This window comes from Prionailurus bengalensis, chromosome D3, assembly GCF_016509475.1.
Source record: "Prionailurus bengalensis isolate Pbe53 chromosome D3, Fcat_Pben_1.1_paternal_pri, whole genome shotgun sequence".
Lineage (NCBI taxonomy): Eukaryota > Metazoa > Chordata > Mammalia > Carnivora > Felidae > Prionailurus > Prionailurus bengalensis.
In genome coordinates this window covers 1,825,303-1,846,454 of record NC_057356.1, presented here as the reverse complement: position 1 = coordinate 1,846,454, position 21,152 = coordinate 1,825,303, and the positions used below count along the sequence as shown (strand labels likewise).

The following is a 21,152-nucleotide window of genomic DNA, read 5'->3' as shown; positions in this document are numbered from 1 at the left end:
ATTCGTTCCCTGTCCTGGGCAGAACGCGGAAGGTCCAGTCGGGTGGCCCCGGGTACGGTGCTCGTCCGTGCTCACTTCTCATCCCTCGGGCACCACATTCTCCTCCCCGGGAACGTCCTTCCCTCTCTGTGCGATTCCCGGAGTGTTTAAAAGTACAGATCAACCATTGGGATCTCAGAACCACCGATCAGGCCGCAAACCGTACCCCGGCTTTCCCCGCTCCGGCAAAGGTGTCATGCTTCCCGGCCGCCCGGGGAGGCTGCTTCAGGCCGCGGGACGTGAACACACACACGTCACATGTACGTGCACGGGGACGCGACTGAGCAGCCGCTCGGCAGGGCAGGGGTGTGTGGTGGAGAACGCAGGTGTGGAGGCCGAGGGCGTGGGGCCGGGGTCCCGGCTCGGCCACCCCCAGACCCAGGAGCACACGGCAAGGGGCCGGGGCCCGCCGTCCCCAAGCCTGCCCGCCTGCACCACAGGGGACGACGATGCACGTGTCTCTCGCGGACGTCAGGAGTGAAGCCACTCGAAAGGCACTCGGCGCGGTCACAGAGAGCTGCGTCAGGCCGTTATCTCTGGTGCCAGGAGCCAAAGACAACAGCACCAAATGGCGGCACCGACGAGCGATCCCTGGCGTTCAAGGAGAAGAAAGCGACAGCGAAACCACCCGAGACAAAGGCAAAGGACACGAATAAGCAAGAAAGAAGAAGAAAGGCAGAAGTACAAACAGGCACCAACGGGACCAGAGCTGCTCAGGAGACAATACGTGAGTTTACAACTTTCTCGGCAGCATTTTCACAGCACGTCAAACACCTTCACCGGGTCTCGGGTCTCGAAGAAAAGAGGAGAAAAAAAAACAAAGACACGTGTGAAAATGTATTTTGCAGAGCTGCTTATAGGAAGGGAGGGAGGGAGGAGGGGGGAGAAGGGAGCAGGGAAGGGAGGGAGGGAGGAGGGAAAGGAGGAAGGAAGGGAGGAGGGAAGGGAGGGAGGGAGGAGGGGAGGGAGGAGGGGAGGGAGGGAGGAGGGAAGGGAGGGAGGAAGGAAGGGAGGAGGGAAGGGAGGGAGGGAGTAGGGAAAGGAGGGAGGGAGGAGGGGAGGGAGGAAGGAGGGAAGGGAGGAGGGAAGGGAGGGAGGGAGGAGGGAAAGGAGGGAGGGAGGAGGGGAGGGATGAAGGAAGGGGAGAGGGAGGAGGGGAGGGAGGGAGGAGGGGAGGGAGGAAGGAAGGGGAGAGGGAGGAGGGGAGGGAGGGAGGAGGGGAGGGAGGAAGGAAGGGGAGAGGGAGGAGGGAAGGAGGAGGGAAGGGAGGGAGGGAGGAGGGGAGGGAGGGAGAAGGGGAGGGAGGGAGGAGGGAGGGAGGAGGGGAGGGATGGAGGAGGGAGGGAGGAGGGGAGGGAGGAAGGAAGGGGAGAGGGAGGAGGGGAGGGAGGGAGGAGGGGAGGGAAGAAGGAAGGGGAGAGGGAGGAGGGGAGGGAGGGAGGAGGGAGAGAGGGAGGAGGGGAGGAGAGGGAGGAGGGGAGGGAGGAGGAAGGGGAGGGGAGGGGAAGGAGGCAGGAGGGAAGGGAGGAAAGGAAGAGGGAAGGAGGAGGGAAGGGAGGATATGGTCTCCCATAGTTCAGGAGGCTGAAAGTGCAAAGTCCGGACGTGGGAGGCACCTCCCACTGGCTGTAGGGGACCCTCCCCTGCCCCCCCCGCCCCTGGGGGACCCTGGGCTCCTTGGCTCGAGGTGAGTCCCCTCCGCCCCTGCCCTCGCAGGGCCCCTCTCCACCTGTGACTTTCTCTGCAAACCCCCTCTTCCTAGAAGGCCTCCAGCCCCTGGGTCAGGACCTCACTGTGACATGAACACATGTGCAAAGACCCTATTCCCAAATAAGGTCACACTCACGGGTCCCGCAGCTCAGTACGTGGACATATATTTCCACGGGTAGGGGGCACCACTTACCCCCCCAGCAAGTGTTCTCCAACGTGGGCCGTGAAGACGCTGTTGGGGGCAGCAGGTTGCTGTGGGGGCTCCCGGCCACCAGGCCACCAGAGAGCACACAAGGCAGATCTTGTTTCCCGGGAAGCCCGGCCCTGCCCCCCTGCCCCACAGGGTCTCCTCACAAGGACGTGGCCCCTGCTCCCATCCAGGGGTGGGGTCTCTGCTCTGGCCACTCGAACCCGGGCTGGCCGACGACCACGCAGAAGTGACACCGTGTGATCTCCAAGCCTAGGTCACAGAGGGGAAGCAGCGGCTGCCTGCCCCCCCCCCCAGGACGCTCACTCTGGGACCCGCACAGAAGCCCAGGCCACACAGAAAGGCCACGCGCAGCTGTCCCGACCGGGTCCCAGCCACGGCCACCAGGAACCGCCAGACGGCAGGGAAGGGGCCTCCTCGCGGACCCCACTGCAGCCGTTCCTGAGAGAGCGCGGTGGGAACCGGTCAGCCCTGGATCACGGGTTACTTGTCACATGGCAGCGAATCCTCGAGGGAGGGGTCGCCACAGATAGCAAAGTGGACATGCGGGGTGTGTATCTCGTCCTAATCCGCTCGGGCTGCTGGGACCGCGTCCCACAGACTGCGCGGCTCGTGGACAGCAGACAATGACCTCTCATGGCTCCGGAGGCTGCGAGGACCAGAGGTGGGTCCCTCCTGACTCAGGGGCGGCCCTCTGCTCCCTGTGCTCTCTGGGGTCTCTTTGACAAGGGCACTAAGCCCTGCCAGGAGGCCCCGCCCTCACGACCTCATCCCTTGCCCCAGGCCCCACCTGACGACCATCACACTTGGGGCCGGGTCTCAACACACGAATTTGGGGTGCACAAACTTGCACCCAGTACCCACCTCCTTCTCCTCCCTTTGAGAGCCAGCTTCGGCCGCGCTTCATCCGTGAACGCAGGGGGTGCTGACCCCACTGCCCGGCTGCAGGCCGCGCACACGACCCAGGCTGGCCAAGCCCGCCCCGCCTCCCCGTCACCAAGTCTTCTGATGGGAGTCACCCCAGAACTTGCTGGTGCTGTCGGGAAAGAAGTGCTCTCTGCGGAGTGTCTGTGCGGATGGGGGCGCCCAGGGAGGACGCTAAGAGGAGACCGAGGAGAACATGGGGGGCTCCGGGGGGGCGCCGGACGTCCGAACCCTGCGACAGAGCTGGGCCCCAGGGAGGAAGGCTGGGTGTGGACCGTGCCTGGTCGTGTGGACTGGAGTTGGGACCGGCAGCCTCTCCCTTATGAAATGGGGCCTGAGCTCGGCGCCGGGCGTGGGGACTCGCGGAGCCCCGCCATCCCCGGCACGCGGCCCCGTTTCCAGGGCTCCAGGAGGGCCGCCTTGCTTCTGGCAGGACAGACACGGGAGCTGAGCCCACGCGGCACCTCCTGCGGGCCTCTCGCCGGCCGGGTGCGTCACCTGCCTGACCCCGCCAGCCATCCCAGACAAGCCTGGACGTGGGGAAGGCGACGTCTGCGTGAGGGGCTCCTCTGGGCTCACTGTCCTCCCTGGTCCTGCCGCCCGCAGAGCACCACGGTGACGTAAACGGCTGGTCCCACCCGAGGAGAGGGACTGGGCAGAGGGTGGGCAGGGACTGGTCCTGCTTGTCATGCTCCGCCCCCGCCCCCGCCCCCACCTGCCCAGAAACCCCCAGGCCCTGACCCCTGCAGTCTGTGCAGAGAGCAGCCTGTCAGGGGGGCACCTCCACGTGGGGCAGCGGTTTGCTTTCTGTACGATGCTTCCCCTGTGTTGTTTCTGACCACTCAGGATACAGTCTCCCTTCTAGAACTCGCCCCCAAACTTTCCACCTGCTGCCACCCCAACCCCTCTCATCCACGTGGTCTCAGTGGCGCTGATACCAACCTCACCCCCGGGAGTCACGAGTGGGCGGATGGTCTGTCCCGCTCTGAGAGGTCCCCGCACCTCCCTGCTCACCCCCACCCCCAGCAAAACAGGGACGTCGCGGGACAAGCATCCTGAGGCCGCATCCTGCACGACGCTCAGCTTGTGACGGCTCAACGTCCGTCTGCACCTCCAGGGCGCAGGCTGTGGGCATCAGCGTCCCGCCCCATCCGTCCAGGGGGCCCTCCTGCCTGGCAGGGCGCCTCCAGGGGGCAGCTGAACCCCACACCTGCTGCGCTGCCCCAGGAACAGCCGGTCCCAGCGACTGCAGACACAAGCGGGGACCGCCAGGTGGCGCTGTGCCCCAGGAGCGCGGGGGACCTGCAGGTGGTTTCACTCCCTGTCCCGCCACTGCCACCCACGAGAACCTGCTCCCTCCGGGTGGGGGCGGGGGGAGGCCCGGGACAGAAAGGTGAACAGAGGCCGCGCCTGCCCTTTCCTGGGGGTCCCCGCGCTGCCGGCGGCCCCCGCGTGGTGGTGGACGCGTCCCGCGTCCGATGCGCAGCCACAGCCGCCGGGGGTCCCGGGCACCTGCGCGGGCCGGGGAACGCTGGGCTCTGCCTCGAGGCCTCCCCACCAGCCGGCAGAGGCCCAGAGGGAGGAAACGGGCCGAAAACTAGACAAACTGGCGAGAAGGCTTAGCGGTGTTTCCTTCCATCTGCCCTGCGTCCATCCATCCGAGCTGTCCACGAGCACAGCCCTGAACGGGTCCCGTGGCGGGTACCGCACTCGATGCTGGGGGTGTCCCGTGCAGGTGCAGGGGGTGGGGGGGAGGGGGGCGTGTCCCAACTGTGCAGGGGCGGGGGCGGGGGCCCGTGTCCCAGGTGCCCCGCCCCCGTGCAGGTGCAGCCGGTGGGGGTCTGAGGCTAACATGCAGGGGGACAGAGCGTCCCCGTGGGAGCCTGGGACATCCTGGGGATGCTGGGGAACAGCGACAGAACAACATGAGCGCCTAACGCCCCTGAAGTGTGCGCTGAGAAATAACCAAAATGCTAAGTTTTACGTCACGTGCGTTTTACCACAATGCTAAGAACATGTTTGGCTGCCAAACCCTCTCCCCCTGGAGATGAGGCCCCTCCTTTCTCTGCTTTTCTGGGGGTAAAAGTGGACTCGCAACCGAGGCTGCTCCCCCCGCTCCCGAATTGCCAGACGACGCGTCCATCCTTCTCGGCCCTTCCTGCCTCCCTGGTCTAGGCTGCCTTCCCCCAGACCTAACCAGGGCCCCGCACGTCCCCCCGATACCCTTCACCAGGCCCTACCTGCACATCTGGCCCGCCCCTCGCCGACCCCCACCCCTCCCCTCCCCGACTGGGCCACCGCCCACCCGCGAGCCCACCCTGCAGGCAACGGGAAAATTATGTGACTGCCGAGAGGTTCAGACCGCTTCTCGGGGCCTCCCAGGCATCACAAGAGGTGGAGAGATGTCCCCAGAAAGGTGACCGAGGCCAGTGACCCTGGCTGTGTCACCGGTGGTTTGGTCCTAATTCGGTAGGAGCCACTCAAACTTTCCTCTGAAGGCAAACACAGGGTAGAATGTGGGAAGTCATAGAAGGAAGAAATGCCACTAACCGGCCCCTCAGAGCTGGCCGCGTGGGGGCACGCTTTGTCACCACCTCCAGGTTGGCCTCTTAGAACACCTTCGGGGTATCTGACTCATAATCCGTGGCAATGCTTTCAGTCTACTTTAAAAAATTTTTTTTAATGTTTATTTATTTTTGAGAAAGAGAGAGAGAGAGAAGGGGAGAGAGAGAGGGAGACACAGAATCCGAAGCAGCTCCAGGCTCCGAGCTGTCAGCACAGAGCCCGACGTGGGGCTCAAACTCACAGATGGCAACATCATGACCTGAGCGAAGTCGGATGCTCAACTGACTGAGCCTCCCAGGTGCCGCTCTTTTAGTTGACTTTTTATTTTGGAGCAACCAGATTTACAGAGAAGTTGTGGCGATTGCTTCATGGTCCTTCCTAACATCCCAGATCCTGAGCATCTGGAAACCTTGCTCTCACTAAGGCCCACACAGCCCATGGCCCCAACAATGCCCCTCCTGTCCCTTCCCTGTGCCTCATCTACCTCAGTTCCTCGGTGGGCGGGCCCCTCCCTCCGTTTCCTTCTTTCTGTCCACCTCTCCCCGGACCTTCCTGCAGGTGCAGCGTGGGAACCAGGCTCTCGCTCCCCTATACGTGGGGAGAGTCGGCCTGTTCACGGAGCGGCCCAGCTGCTAACCCCAGGACCGGGGACCGTCCCATTCTGTGCAGCCACGTGTGTTCCCCAGGGCCAGACTGCAGAGGTCCACGGCACAGTGGGCTCCCGCAGGACACCTTCCCCAGCAGGAGACGGCAGGTGCGAGGGCAAAGACGCGTGTCCTATACGCAAGCCGCCCAGCCTGGGCACCGGCCTCCCACGGCAGGGAGGGTCTCGGCAAGCGCCCTGAGCCAGAGCCCTCAGAGCCGCCCCCGGGCCCGTGGCCAGCATGTCTGCGTGTCCAAGGATCTCCTTACACGGCATATGGATCTAGCAGTCCTTCTGCTGAAGTCTGTAAAAGGCACTGCCATCACCTCCTGACTGGCCCTTTAGACAGGTCTCAACACCAGAGTCCGGCAATGCCTCCAGCACCAGAAAGCCAGACCAACCATCTGCACGTGTCCGTCAAGGCTCCCATTTTTGTCAGAGAGCTAAGGTTCCTGCGAAGGCCCGCGGGGCGCTGAGTGACAGGCTCCCCATCTACTCGCCCCCAACATGCACACACACTATTGTCTCTGATCCACCACCTGCCAGGCCTGCAACACCAAAGACGGCCACCAGCCTCAGGGCCTTTGCACATGCTGCTTGCTCAGCCTGGAACCCCTGCCCACAGAATCCAAACAGATCAGATGCTCCTGTTTCATGCCGTCGCTGGGGTATCACCTTTCAGTCTGACCTTCCAGAATGTCCTACATTCAAATGCACGGTGTCCCCACCCAGCCCCCCTCACCCCCTTCTGCGGCTTCCGCCACACCCAGCGTGCTACATTTTCTACTTCATCACTGGTTATTGTCCGTCTGCCTCCGCTAGATGACAGGCCCTGTGAGCACAGGGACTTTACCCGGACACACGCCATACCGTCCGACAGGCCGGCGTCCTGCACACACCTGTTGGGCCAAAGAGCCTCATGTTTGAGTGGGGAGCATGTCCGTTTCTTTGTGGGGGAAGAATACCACTGGCTGTCTCCCACGTCAGAAGCCCACAAGCTCAAAAGCACGTGAAACAAACCACATAAGTTTTCGGATGAAGGATCTGAGTCTGTGGTTCCCGCTCAGATGGAAAGTCAGAAAACTCCCTCTGCACAGGGAGCAGGCATGAGCTGGGGGGCGGGGGGTTCCCACCTCCCTTGTCTGCCCACCCCTCCCCCTGCAGCCTGCTCACAGCCCACCCTCCCTTCTTCCCAAAGATGACGGTTCGGATGCCCACCACAGCCGCTCAGAATCGCAGGTGTCCCAGAATTTTCTCTCTGGAAAGCGGCTCCTAAGAATCCACGGAAGCCAGGGCAGGGGAAGGAGGGCACCCAAATCTGTCCATGTGGAGTCTGGATCCTGCTGCCCACCCTGAGTCCCCAGTTCCACGCCCCCCCACCCCGGGACATCGCGGCAATCAGATGGCAGGCTCCCGGAGGCCCCAGTCCAGGGCCGTGACAACTCCTCTTGGTGGAGACACAGGAAGACCCGTGGCCGTATCCTCCCACTGAACGGCCAGGCCACCACAGACCACGGAAGCGACCAAGCCCTCGATCTCACCTACAGATGGAAACCACCAAAACCTCCTCCAGCAGAGACGCCACCAGAAGTGGCCACGGAGCGTCCACCAACCCACTGGGACAGGCTGCGGGAGGAGCCCGGGAAGAGGCTCGTGCCTGGGACCTCCCCTCTGCCTTCAGGACTCATCTCCCAGGTCCTGGGTGTGGCTCCTGGACAGTCCCCTGCAGACGGAGGGAGGGCCGCTGCCCCTGCCCTCTGCGGGGCCCCCTGCCCCAGGAAGGCATTGCCCCTACCGCAGCCCCAGCCTGCCACTGCAGGCGGGTCGTGTCCCAGTGCTGCTGTGGTGACAGGACACCCGCCCCTGGCCATAGGGTCCCCAGAACCAGGGATCAACTCTTCTGTTCACACCTTCGGTGATCTTTTCTAGTTTGGGAGAAATCCTTGTAGGAATTCATCCCGGGAGGGATGTCTTTTTCCCAGTCTGGGGGAAATGACTTTAATAGACCTTTTGTTGAAATACAAAGGTAAGGGGCGCCTGGGTGGCTCAGTCGGTTGAGCGTCCGACTTCGCTCAGGTCACGATCTCACGGTCCGTGAGTTCGAGCCCCGCATCAGGCTCTGTGCTGACAGCTCAGAGCCTGGAGCCTGCTTCCGATTCTGTGTCTCCCTCTCTCTCTGGCCCTCCCCCGTTCATGCTCTGTCTCTCTCTGTCTCAAAAATAAATAAATGTTAAAAAAAAAAAAAAGAAATACAAAGGTAAAACCAAACTCCTGTTCCCCGATGAGAAAGTTAAAAGAAAAAAACAGAGTAAAGGCACATCATAATAATAGCACACACACTCATTACGTGTCGGGCACACACCTAAGCACGGCACCCTTATGGCTCATTTCGTCCTCCTAGCGAAGCCATTTAAGAGGTAAGAAAGCTGAGGCACAGAGTAGTTAGGTAACTTGCTCAACACCACACAGCAAGTGAGTGGCAGAGTCTGGATTCAAACCCACAAAGCCTGGCTCTAAAGTCTGAGACGCTGATGATGACACTGAATCACCCTTCAGCTCTAGAGGGTAAAAAAGACGCTCTTTCCTGTGGGAGGCGGGACATCACTGGGGTCGTCACGGGCCCGGGACTGGGGGCCTGGATTACCAGGCCACGGTCAAGGGCACTTCCACTGGGAACTGGTAAAGCAGCCCCTACCCATGGCGGCACAGTGGGAAGCAAAGAGTGGTGGCCACACGGCCCACTGACCACGCTGCCCCCCGAAACCACGGCCCGTTCCAGCATCGGCAAAGTGCACCACCCGCGGGGGCCGGGCAGGACACGCCCCCGGGTGAGGCGGGCACCGCGACAGATGACACGGAGTGGGCGGACCGCAGCAAGCCACAAGGCCCGAGCCTCGTCCGGGGGGCAGACACTTCCCGGCTGCAGCGGCCGACCCCACATGGCCAGAAACAGGAATCTGGCTACGTGAAAGCCGACCAGTTCGCAAATATTCGAGATAACTTAAGAAATCTAAACAGTGACTCTGACAAAACCAAACTCACCAAGAATATCTCAACAAATTAAAGAAATCAAATTTTAACTAGGAAAAGTCATCGAGGAAGCCACACGGTGAGGGCCTATTCCCTGCACGCGTGTGGTCGCCAACGCAGAAGCCGCCTCGCTCCTCAGAACGTGACCTTGTACGGGGGCTGGCAGTGGCCCCCGCTCCGTCGTGCTTGATCAAAGCCAACCACGGCCACTCCATTTCCCCTGCTAACCGACGTGGCTGGTGGGTATGTGTCGAATTCTGCCACGGAGACGTTAGGGGAAGTCTGCGGGGCAAGGCTGCGGAGGAGGGACGAGGGGGAAAATCTTATCTGTTCCCGTGGACACTTTGTATCAGTCGGTGCCTGGATCCCTAGCAGTCATCTTGTGACCATGAGGAGAGCCAGCCTGAGATACAGACTCAGGGAATTAAGTCCATCCGGAACTGTCCTGTCTCTAAATCTCTTACTCTGTGGAATCCTAAACTTTCCTTCTTTAAGTCATTTCAACTGTTTTTTTTAGTAGTTCTAGCTGTGTCAGTGATAGACCCCCTCCACGAGGAGGCTCCCGAGGGCCCTTCCAGAGCATTACATGCAGGAGACCCCAGGAACTAACTGAGCGGGGGGGGTGGGGGGGGGCGGGTAGGAGGTCAACCTTTCCAATCCCCACATTTTCAGATAAGGAAACCGGACCCTGAGGTTTGGCCACACCCATAATCACCCAGTGAGTGAGTGGCAAAGGCCTGGTCTGGGGCCTTCTCCTGGATATCACAGTTTGGGATGTGCAAGGTGTCAGGGTATCAACAAGGTCGTGCGTGTGTGTGTGTGTTCATGTAAGTGTGTGTAAGCATGTAAGTGTGTGTGTGAGTGTGTAAGTGTGTGTGTGTAAGTGTGTGATGAAAGGCAAGGGGCGCCTAGGTGTTCACAGGGGAGCCTTCGGGAGGTGACCACATCCCGAGGGTGGGGCCTCCGTGCCACGTGAGGCCACGGGACCAAGTGGGCCACCAGGAGGGGGCCCTCCCTGTCCGCTGTCACCCTGTTCCCGACCTCCGACCTCCAGAGCAGGGAACAGTAAACGTCTACTGTGTTGGTCTGCACTGGCTGCTAACAGAGACGGGGTCCTGAACAAAGGTGGGGACGGGGAAGCCACACCCCACCGTCTCCTCCTCCCTGTGTTTCCCAGTGGCCGAACCAGGCCAGAAATCACAGGGCGGGAGGCCCTGTGAGGTGGCCTGAGGGGGTCACCTCTGGGGCCACAGGAGGGCAGAGGAGAGGGTGGGCAGAGCCCTGCAGGCATGTACACCTGGCCACCACAGGACTACCTGGGGGGGTGCGCGGGGCGGAGAAAGGAAGGGCTGAGGCGACCTGAGAACAGCCTGAGCTTGGCAGTCACTGCCCACGGTGGTCCTGGCTCCGGGCTGCTGAGCCACCTCTGTGTCATCACTGGCTGACCCGGAGCCCATTCGGACAAAGGAACAGCCCTTAGGAAGGCAGGCTTGACATGAAAACAAGAAGTAAAGAAACAGAACTGCCGGGGGGGGGGGGGGGGGGGGGGGGGGGAGGAGGGGATCATCAGCGGCACACCCCGGGGGCACATGTCACAGATTTAGCGACACAAGTCAGCAGCAAAGAGGCCAAGCCCCATGGACCTCAGGGTGGGGTCAAAATGCAGTTACCAGATGCCCTGGAAGGGATACAAAATGCAGAGAGAACAAACACAGTGTCTAAAATCTCTGAGCTTTTTTTTTTAAGTTTACTTATTTATTTTGAAAGAGAGATAGCACAAGCCAGGGAGGGGAAGGAGGGGGAGAGAGAGAGAGAGAGAGAGAGAGAGAGTGAGAGAGAGAGAGAGTGAGAGAGAGAGAGAGAGAGAGAGAGAGTGAGAGAGAGAGAGAGAGAGAGAGAGAGAGAGGGAGAGAGAGAGAGAGTCCCAAGCAGGCTCTGTGCTGCCAGTGTGGAGCCCCACACAGGGTCGATCCCACAAAAACCATGAGATCATGACCTGAGCTGAAATCCAGAGGAGGACGCCTCATCGACTGAGCCGCCCAGGTGCCCGGTCTGGTTTTAAACAACACACTGTAAGATGCGTGAAGCAACATTAAGGTGGGTGCTGATAAAATAAAGACCTTTTCTTTTCTTTTCTTTTCTTTTCTGAGAGTTTAAGTAATCTCTATGCCCATCGTGGGGCTGGAACTCACAACCCCGAGACCAAGACTTGCACCTCCAATGACTGAGCCAGCCAGGTGGCCCCAACGGAAATTTTTTTTTAATATGAAATTTATTGTCAAGTTGGTTTCCATACAACACCCAGTGCTCATCCCAGCGGGTGCCCTCCTCAATGCCCATCAGCCTCCCTCCCCTCCCTCCCACTCCCCATCAACCCTCAGTTTGTTCTCAGTTTTTTAAGAGTGACTTATGGTTTGCTTCCCTCCCTCTCTAACCTTTTTTTTTCCTTCCCCTCCCCCATGGTCTTCTGTTAAGTTTCTCAGGATCCACATAAGAGTGAAAACATATGGTATCCGTCTTTCTCTGTGTGACTTATTTCACTCAGCATCACACTCTCCAGTTCCATCCACGTTGCTACAAAAGGTCATATTTCATTCTTTCCCATTGCCACGTAGTATTCCATTGTGTATATAAACCACAATTTTTTAATGCATTCATCAGTTGATGGACATTTAGGCTCTTTCCAGAATTTGGCTACTGTTGAAAGTGCTGTCATAAACATTGGGGTACAAGTGCCCCCCATGCATCAGCATTCCTGTATCCCTTGGGTACATTCCTAGCAGTGCTATTGCTGGGTCGTAGGGTACATCTATTTTTTGAGGAATCTCCACACTGTTTTCCAGAGAGGCTGCACCAGTTTGCATTCCCACCCAAAGGAAATTTTCAAGGAAACTTTCAACTTTGTGTTCATGGGCCCTGCCCCTGGACTCCCAGTGAAGCTATCCTTTAACATCTACCAAGGTCAGACGGACTCATTAACTTCAAAGCAGGGGCTCTGTTTCTGCCCCAGGCACACATTGAACATCTGCTTCATGAGCAAATAACCTTAAAAAAAAAAGAAAAAAAAAAAAAAAAGCTCAAGCATAAAGACAAAAGCTCGGTAAGTTCCCATAAGACGCAGCCTAGCACATTCTAAACACATAAGATAGTCTGCAACTCTCTGGAATGCCTTTCATCACGATGATTTGTAACCTTATGTCCTATATACACACATAACCTGGCACCAAATGTTCCCCAGAGCACGTTCTTCTTCATGAAGATTGTGTATCCTGGACAGCTGTCCTAACTGGGGCTTGAATAGAACTCTCTTCCTTTTTCTTTAAATGTTTTGTAAAGGTTTATTCCCTTCACGTTGATAGGTCCTTGCTCAGGGGGCAAAAAAAAAAAACAAAACAGTGGACAGAAACTCTGTGTCCTGGAGCGCCTGGGTGGCTCAGTCGGTTAAGCGTCCGACATCAGCTCAGGTCATGATCTCACAGTTTGTGGGTTCGAGCCCTGCGTCGGGCTCTGTGCTGACGGCTCGAAGCCTAGAGCCTGCTTCGGATCCCTCCCCCACTCATGCTCGGTCTCTCTCTCTCTCAAAAATAAATAAAACATAAAAAAAAATACTAAAGGAAGTCCTTTGAGCTGAGAGTGACTTTGGAGTGATTATCATCTGTAGGAAGAAATACAGAGCACCAGAAATGGTAAATCCAAGTGCTAATATCAAAGGTGCTCTAAGCACATTTTTCTCTTTTCTTCTCTTAATGCCCTTGAAAGACACAAGTTGTATAAAAAAAAAAAAACAACAATTTCACCAGATTACACAAAGAACTCCCACGATTCAAAAATGAGACAGCCCAGTTTTAAAAACGTGCAAGAGGTTTGAACGGGTATTTCACCCAAACAGACCTAGGAATGACTTCATAAGCACATGGAAAGGTGCCTGGCTGCGAGAAACAGTGTGGAAATGCCAACAAAAACCACACTGAGGCAGCACACACACCCTCTCCAGAGACCTGACCCAGCGCGGTGAGGACGCGGAGTCTGGACGCATGCAGGAGTGGGAAGTGGTACAGCGGTCGGGTCTCCTCCCAAAGGAAAGAAAGAAAACCTCCAGCCAATCCGGTTATGCACATACGTGACAACATCCCTCACGACCTTGTAACACGAGACCACTTGATCGGACCGCGTGTTTGTGGGTTACCGTATACGGGAGACACAGAAGTGGAAAATATGTAAAAAACTACGCCACGTGGCGTTCGGGGCTCAGTTCTTTGGGTACGAACCCAACTGGGCGGTGCCGACTGGAATAAAGTTCCTTCCTGAAAGAAAAGCCTGGGTGTCACGACTGTCTGTGCGAGAATCCTGCTACATTACTTAGGGGCCCGCGTCCGGGATTCAGGGACGGTGCGTTTCCACCTCCTTTGCCGCCAAGGATGAGAACCTCTAGGCGCCGGGAGAGGTGGCCTCACCTGGAGCCAGCGGACCCCTTGATCCGCAGGAGACTGGCCCTCCCGGCACCGGGGTGAGGACCCCGTGTGCGCCAATGGAACCTGTGAAGCCCGGGAACCAGCTCGGGGAGCACTGCCCATAAGACTGGTAAGAACCTGGGGCAGAAGGGGAGCCTGATCACCTCCCGGAGTTGTCCTAGTAGGTCCACTGGGAACTCTCTTTCTCTGCCTTCTGCTGGCACCTCCCCTCTTCTCCCTTTCCTTCCCTTCCTCCTGTTTCTGCACCACTTGGGGGCGGCCTGCAGAACTGGTTCCTCGATGCCCAGGCCACCGGCGGCCCCTCCTCCCCCCAGAGGTCGCGTGTGAGACCACACCCACTTCAGATTTCCCCACCGGTGCCCCAGGTGAAAAGTAGACAACGGGGAACAAATTGTCTCAGTGGACCCAAGTAAAACGTATTCAGTGTTTAAGCTAACTTGAGTTTGTTGGTTTGAGATAGGCAAAGTTTACCGATATTAAAAAAAAAAAAAAAAAAAAAAAAAAAAAAACAACTTTTATTCTACCTAGATTTGCTGAGGGTCAAATAAGCTCATGTTATCTCCGCCCCAATTTGTCAGCAAAAGGATGGCTTAAAGTGATGGCTGATTTCGTCTGCCTCAAAGTTTTCATGGGTAATTGTTAAGATAGCTTTCAAAGTCCTTGGTAACCTAAAACGTCTTGCTTGCATGATAAATTGAGATTGAATTCACTGGATATCTAATGAGAGAAGACGCTAAAGTACTAATTACTAGATGTAGGTTTGTGCTTCTGATTTGTTGCAAAAAACTAAGGATCTTTGTATCTGTTGGAAATACGTGCGTTGTGCTGAATGGATTCATAAGTTTCCCGTCTAAAAAAAAAAAAAAATTCTGATGTAACACAGAGTTCACAACTGGTTACCAGTTAGTTTTCACCGGAGACTAAGGTTTCGAAGAGTTAAAATTCTGCTAAATGTAGTTAAAACTGATAAAAACAAGTAAAGCAACGCTGCGTGTAGGAAAGTAGGAGATAGGAAAGAAAGATACAAGAAAAGGAAATACATTTTTGTTAAAGGTAAAAAAAAGTAATTTAGTCCTAAATGAGACTGGTTACTTGGAGAGGGATGGCTTGGGACAAAATCTAAATGCAAGGAAAATGTGTGGAAGTTTCGTGAAGGAAAATCTTTAAAAAGAAATTTTATGTGTGGTCAGGACGGGCTAAGGTTAACATAAATGGATTTTAAAAGTACACGGGGTTGGGGCGCCTGGGTGGCGCAGTCGGTTAAGCGTCCGACTTCAGCCAGGTCACGATCTCGTGGTCCGTGAGTTCGGGCCCCGCGTCAGGCTCTGGGCTGATGGCTCGGAGCCTGGAGCCTGCTTCCGATTCTGTGTCTCCCTCTCTCTCTGCCCCTCGCCCGTTCATGCTCTGTCTCTCTCTGTCCCAAAAATAAATAAACGTTGAAAAAAAAAAAATTAAAAGTACACGGGGTTAAGATGACAAGTCCTCGTCCTTTGATCCAAAGGCTGGGAAAATGGCGGCAGTGCCCTCGGTGCCGGCCTCCAAATCCTCCACATTCGTGTTGTTCCCGCGCAGTCTCAGAGCACTGGATGCCTCTGCCGTAGGAGGGAGGGACTGATACATGAAGGGCTTTCACTAAGATACAGGGGAGCCATTTTATTAAACTTGGCCCACTGCATGCCGAAAATGGATATCCACACGGCTGACACATATTTATGTGGGCATTGTTGAGAAAGGCAGGAAAATAGACCTTGACTCTGGCCCTTTAACCCCCTCCCTCGACGGCCAATGAGCAGTAAGTTACCGTTGGGCCAAAATCAAATCAGTACCTCCTACGACTACCGGGAAAATCTTGCTTGGTCACGCCCCATACCCCCAAGGTGCTACAGGTGGGAAACGGAGGGGTAAGAAAAACCAGGAAAGGCCGGGCCAGCTCTCGGAGGTAGAGTCAAGCCTGGGTAAGAGTGACTACTCCCAGCCCCTCGAGAGACTGACAGGGCCTCTGGGAGCCAGTCCCTCAGCCGGCCCAAACGCGGGCCAGGAGATGAGGTTTCTCCTGGCCGGCTATGGGAAACGGAGACAAGGGACAACTTTCTTCCTTTTTCCTATAGATGGGTAATTGTCCAACCAAGGCCACTGATCCTTTGGAATGCATTATGATTCATTTGCTTTTGCCCCAAGGCTTGGCCCCAATACAAACTGGAAGAGGGAACTTGGCCTTCAGAGGGAAATATCAATGACAATACTATCCTACAACTGGACCGGGTTTTGCAAACGTGAAGGGAAATGGGGAGAATTCCCCTATGTTCATTGTTTCGGGGCCTTAAGGAAAAATCGAGATATATGTAAGCAATGTGAGGTGGAGCCTAATTTAATGGCGACCCTTTCTGAAGTCCGGCAATCTGGAGGGGACGCAATTAAGGGCCCTTTACCTGTATCCAAAACAGACCTAGAGAAGGAGGGAGGGAAGCCTCCCACCTCAACCTCCTCCTCGGGTCCTCAATCTCTCTCTCTTTCTCTCTTTCTCTCTCTCTCTCTCTCTCTCTCTCTCTCTATATATATATATATATATATATATACAATTCTGCTCCCTGCTACCCACCTTATCCAGACCCTCCCCGTAATGTAACAGGCATGTTTCCCTTACAAGAAGCTAGAAGGCCAGAAGGAAAACCTTGACATTACAGGGTTTAGTACAGATAAAAGGAGATGTAGGTAAATTTTCTGATCAGACAACTATATGAAGGCTTTTCAGAATATTACATATGTTTTTGAGCTGACCTGGAAAGATATAATGCTTTTGTTAAATCAGACTCTCAATGAGACAGATGTTTTGGGAAAAAAAAAAAAAAATTAAGGAAATCTAAGATTTAGCCCTCAAATTATGCTAAATTAGCCACTATTTTACAAACAGAATACGAGAGCCCGATTGCCTTCCTGGAGAGGTGAGGGGGGCTCTCACTAAACATTCGGCTATCTCCCCTGACACCCCTGAGGCTGAGACGATTTTAAAGGACAAATCTGTCATTCACTCAGCCCTAGATATTCAAAGAAAATGCAAAAATTGGCTGTTGGCCTTGAAGGGTCCCTGGAGGTGCTCTTGTGAGCTGCCAGCTGGGTGTATTACAACCAAATCAAGAGAAGAATTTTTTAAAAAAGAAAAGAAAAAAAAAAAAGGAGGCTTAAAAAAAAACTGAGGCCTTAGTCGTGACCTTACGTACTATGCCAGACTGGACTTCCCGAGGTCCTGGCACCAGGTGCCATTTATGTGGCGTTCGGAGCAGTGAAATGAGAACCCCACAAGCCGTGCCCCTTAAATGGAGACGATCACTGGAGACCCGAATGCCCTCGGGGACCTCTAAATGAGAGAACTTATCTCGTGTCCCTGGGAGGGACTGACCCAGGCCTGGGGCTTTTCACGGTGGCTCCCCTAAACCAACGGTCCATCAGAAACCCAGAGCCTCGGATAACTTCAAATATAGAAGGAAAATTAGTTGATTTCCTTCTTGAGACCGGAGCCACCTTTTCTGTCCTCCTTTCCACTCCGGGCCACTACCCGAACGTGGCATGACGATCAGTCTCCGGAAAACCTGTAACTAAAGCTTTCTCTCAGCCCCTGGAATGTCTACGGGAACCCTTTTTTCTCATTCTTTCCTGATGATGCCAGAGAACCTTACTCCCTTGCTAGAAAGGGACAGTATAACTTGATTAGAGACTAGGGTGCGACTAAATCCAGGGCTAAATCACAATTACGTGCGTTTTTGGAAATTCCTAGATGCTGTAGGCTGTAGATAGCGGGGTTCAGGAAAACAGTGTGCGGCCATGTCGACCGTTAAAGGAGACTCAATCCCACCTACTCTGCCCCACAAAACATAAACTGGGGCCTCGCTCCTAGACACGGTCTCCAGCCCTTGGAATGGTTACAAACAGAGCAGGGCAACTGCTGTCACCAAGCTCACAGAGCTAAAAGATGGTGAAAACGCAGCCTCAGGCCTTTCATTTGGGGACAAAACTTAGCAAATGGCCCAAAGGATGTTTACTGGAAAAAAATTCGTGGGGGACAGTTGTGCAAGAAGTATCAGCCCGTGAAGTAGGTCTTAGAAACGTCCAACCACAAACTTGCTCCCCCCGGGCAATCAAGGACCTGGAGGCTATCCAGGAAAAACTAACAACTAGGTTTCATTCATATGCCAAGGTCAAAGGAATCCCAACACCAGTTGGTATGGACTCTTTTACTTCCTCTACAAGACAGAAAAGGCACAAAAAGCAATAAAAGTTCTGCTGTCTAGAATAATACCCAGGCTCGGCTTACCTAAACATTTACAGATTAATAACGGCGCGTGGCTACTTTGACTCTTTCTCCAGTAGAGCTCCTGGCCCTTGGAAAAGTTTCACACCTCAAAATGAAGCAGACTGTCTGCCTGCACTCAGCAAAACTCTAAATAACACCTCACAAGCATTAAATGCTTCAAAAAAATTTTTGTTTTTAAATTACGTTAGGGCCAAACTCTTGGAAACAGAGCCACCGTCACGTGGGTTATGAGAGATTCCCCTGACATGTGTTGTTGACAAAGTCAGGGTCCCTCCTAGATTGTCTGACAGGTTTGAACACTGTAGACATGATCTTAAGATGCCATGTCGTTGCTCAGCAGAATCTTTGTGTTTTTCTGTGTGCGTCTGCTGATGTTTATGCCGCCTCCTGCCCGCCAGCCTTCCTGTGGAACCATGCTGTGGGTCACTCGACCGACCCGTGGGTTGACTCTAACTGCTGTCCCCCAACACTGTCCCTTATCAGCTTGAAGAAGCCAGAGCGGTCATCGTTCCTGTTCCCTAACAGCAGACACAGGCCCTGCTCCAGGGGAGGAATAAACAAGGAAAGGGTGAACATGAGGCAGGGAGAGATGAGGGACCTTCAGGGAGGCAGACTGCAGCCGCAGGTGGGAGGCTGAGGGAGCAGGCGGGGTTCTCCCCTTATGAAATCCTTTAGGCACCCTCCCCCCATTATCAAGGGCATGGGGGCGGGTTCTAAATGAGACAGACCATCTCACCGTAAGACAACAGATGCGGGCCCTTGCCTCTACCCTAACCACCTTACACCACCGGGTCAGGGAGCGATTACCTGTGAGTCTGACCACGGATGCTCACCCCTTTAACCAGGAGATGCCGTGTGGGTGAAGGAGGGAAATGTCCAACCCCCACAACCCCTCCGGAGGGGCCCGTTCACTGTCATTTTGTCCACCCCTACGCAGCAAAGTAGCCGAAGCGGGTCCCTGGGTTCGCTACGGCAGCGTGAAGCCGGCCTCTCGAAACTGGGAGTGCCTTCCTGATCCATCCACGCCGTGCAAGCCGACCACACGGAAGGTTCTGCCACTCCAGAGGCTCTGGGAGACCGCAGCCCTGCCCCAGTCACTCGGGAAGCGGACTGGTCTACGCACGGCAGAAGCTTGAGGAACCCACGGTCCCGTGAAACAAAAGACTGTCCTCATCTTCTCCGTGTTTCCTTGCTGTGAGGCGCGGTCACGCCTTCTCGGCATTACTGTGATTGCTGCCCTACTCTTTGCCACAGGATTGGCCGCGGCTGCCCTGGCCGGCCAGAGATGGGGGAGGGGGAGGTTTTCGTTAGCACTCAGCTAGGATACTTCGTGGGTACCAACGTGAGGAAACGACGGCCATTGATCCCCACAACCCTCATAGTAAAACAAAATACCCCAGTCCCACACCCGGAGTTTGGCCTCTCGAAAGCTCAAGTATTGTGAAAAACCGTCCTGCCTAATGGGGAAAAAGTTCATCGTCGTCTGTTAAAAACTTAACATGCCTAGGCCAAAGATTTTATAACTCAACTGGTGGGGGACCCCAGATCACCTTGAGCCAGATCCCCACCCTTTGCGTAACTTCTCTCATCTACGAGAGGCCTGGGACAGTGTCAGTGCAGCCGTCAAAGGGCGGGCTCCAGGCATGTGGGGGGACGGCCTATATAAACCTCTAAACCAAGACGATGCTCTTTGAGCCCAAATAGAGGGGTCTGAGAATCAAAGGGGGGAATATGGTAGGGTCCCCTCCCTGAGGAAAGGAAAAAAGAAACCTCAAGGCGACCTGGTTATGCACAAAGGTGACAACATCCTTCACGACCTTGAAACATGAGGCCGCTTAATCAGACTGCGTGTTGGTGCGTTACCATATACGGGAGGCAAAGAAATACACAATATATAAGAAGCTACACAGCGTGGCATCGGGGCTCAGTTCCTTGGGTACGAACCCAACTGGGCGGTGCCGACAGGAGTAAAGTCGCTTCCGAGAAAGAAAAGCCTCAGTGGCGACTCTTCCAGAAACCTGCTACAGTACCGCGGGTGGACAACAGCTTCGCAGTTTCTTAAAGGGACACTTACGTGTGACGCAGGCATGTCCCCAAGAGGAATGACGCCGAGTGTCCACAGTCGTGTCCGGGCGACGCCGTGGCCGCACTGCCCATCTTGGCTTGGACCTGGGGTCCGCTCGAATGTCCGTGAAGGGGCCAGCGGATGAATGAAGCCTGGTTGACACTAAAAAACAACAGAAAGGAACAAACCAGGGATTCATGGTACAGAATGGGGGCACCTGGGCAGCGGGAGGCTGGACTGACCGCGTGGGCACGAAGTGTCCAGAAAAGACAGGGAGAGCGTTTCTGCACGCTTCGTAGGGCGCGTGCGTGTGAAACGTCCTGCCCCCGCAGGGTGCGGGGTTACACAAGCTTGTAGGTTCACTGCAAATCACAGCTACACAGCTGTAACCCGGGAGCTCGCGGGGGTGCGGGGGGCGGGGGGGGGGGGGGAAGGACACCTGTAAAAGCTCCGAGGCAGGCGGTCCGCTCCGGCTGCAGCCCGCGGAGCCCCAGGCCTGCGGGCGAGCCGCGGGCGTCGGCTCCGGGTCTGGGCCCCAGCTGCCCCGCGCAGGCACAGGACTGGGGTGCAGGCACGGGCTGGAGCTGCCGGCTGGGTCGCCGCCCCACCAAAGCCACCCCCACGCCTGCGGGCAGGCCCTGCTGGGGGCTCCGAGCCCCGAGACGGCAACCCCCCCAGCGCCTGCCTGGCGGGCGGCGCGGACCGCCACCCTCCAACCGCACCGCGAACTCGGGGTCCGGCCCCCAGCCCCGCCCCCGAGGCCACCTTCCTGCCACCGGGGTCGGGAGCCCCAGGCGCCGAGCGGGGAGCGAGCGGCGGGCGGAGGCGGGCCTGCGGGCGCGCGTGTGTCTGCTTGTCTGTGACTCCGGCCGCCGGCTCCGTCCCCGCCCCCGCCCGAGCCGGCCCCGCGGTGGGCGGCCTGGGAGGTTCCCGGCGCCCCGCCCCCTCCCGTGTCCCGGGACCGAGGTCACGCCCGGGTCAGGCCTCTAGAGCGCTCCAGGCGGCCTTTCCTGGAACTTCCCCCGTGGGGGAGTCCAGGCCTGAGCCTGCCGTGCCCTCCGCGCCCCGCCCCGTGCCCACCGGCCGGCGCGAACACACGGGAGCAGCGGGGCTGGCCAGGTGCCGGGCGCTGTGCCTCCACTCAACTCACCTGCTCCACGTGCCCTGCGAACCGCTGCGGGAGGCAT

General features: G+C 56.5%; 1 long non-coding RNA gene across 1 annotated transcript; it reads right to left on the bottom strand.

The window, feature by feature from the left end:
• Positions 1 to 18,050: 18,050 nt before the first annotated feature.
• On the bottom strand, positions 18,051 to 20,850 carry LOC122470113. The gene is made up of 2 exons (XR_006293833.1): positions 20,405 to 20,850; positions 18,051 to 20,127 (listed from the first exon to the last, which is right to left on the bottom strand). It is a non-coding gene; the product is annotated as an uncharacterized LOC122470113 (long non-coding RNA).
• Positions 20,851 to 21,152: the final 302 nt, after the last annotated feature.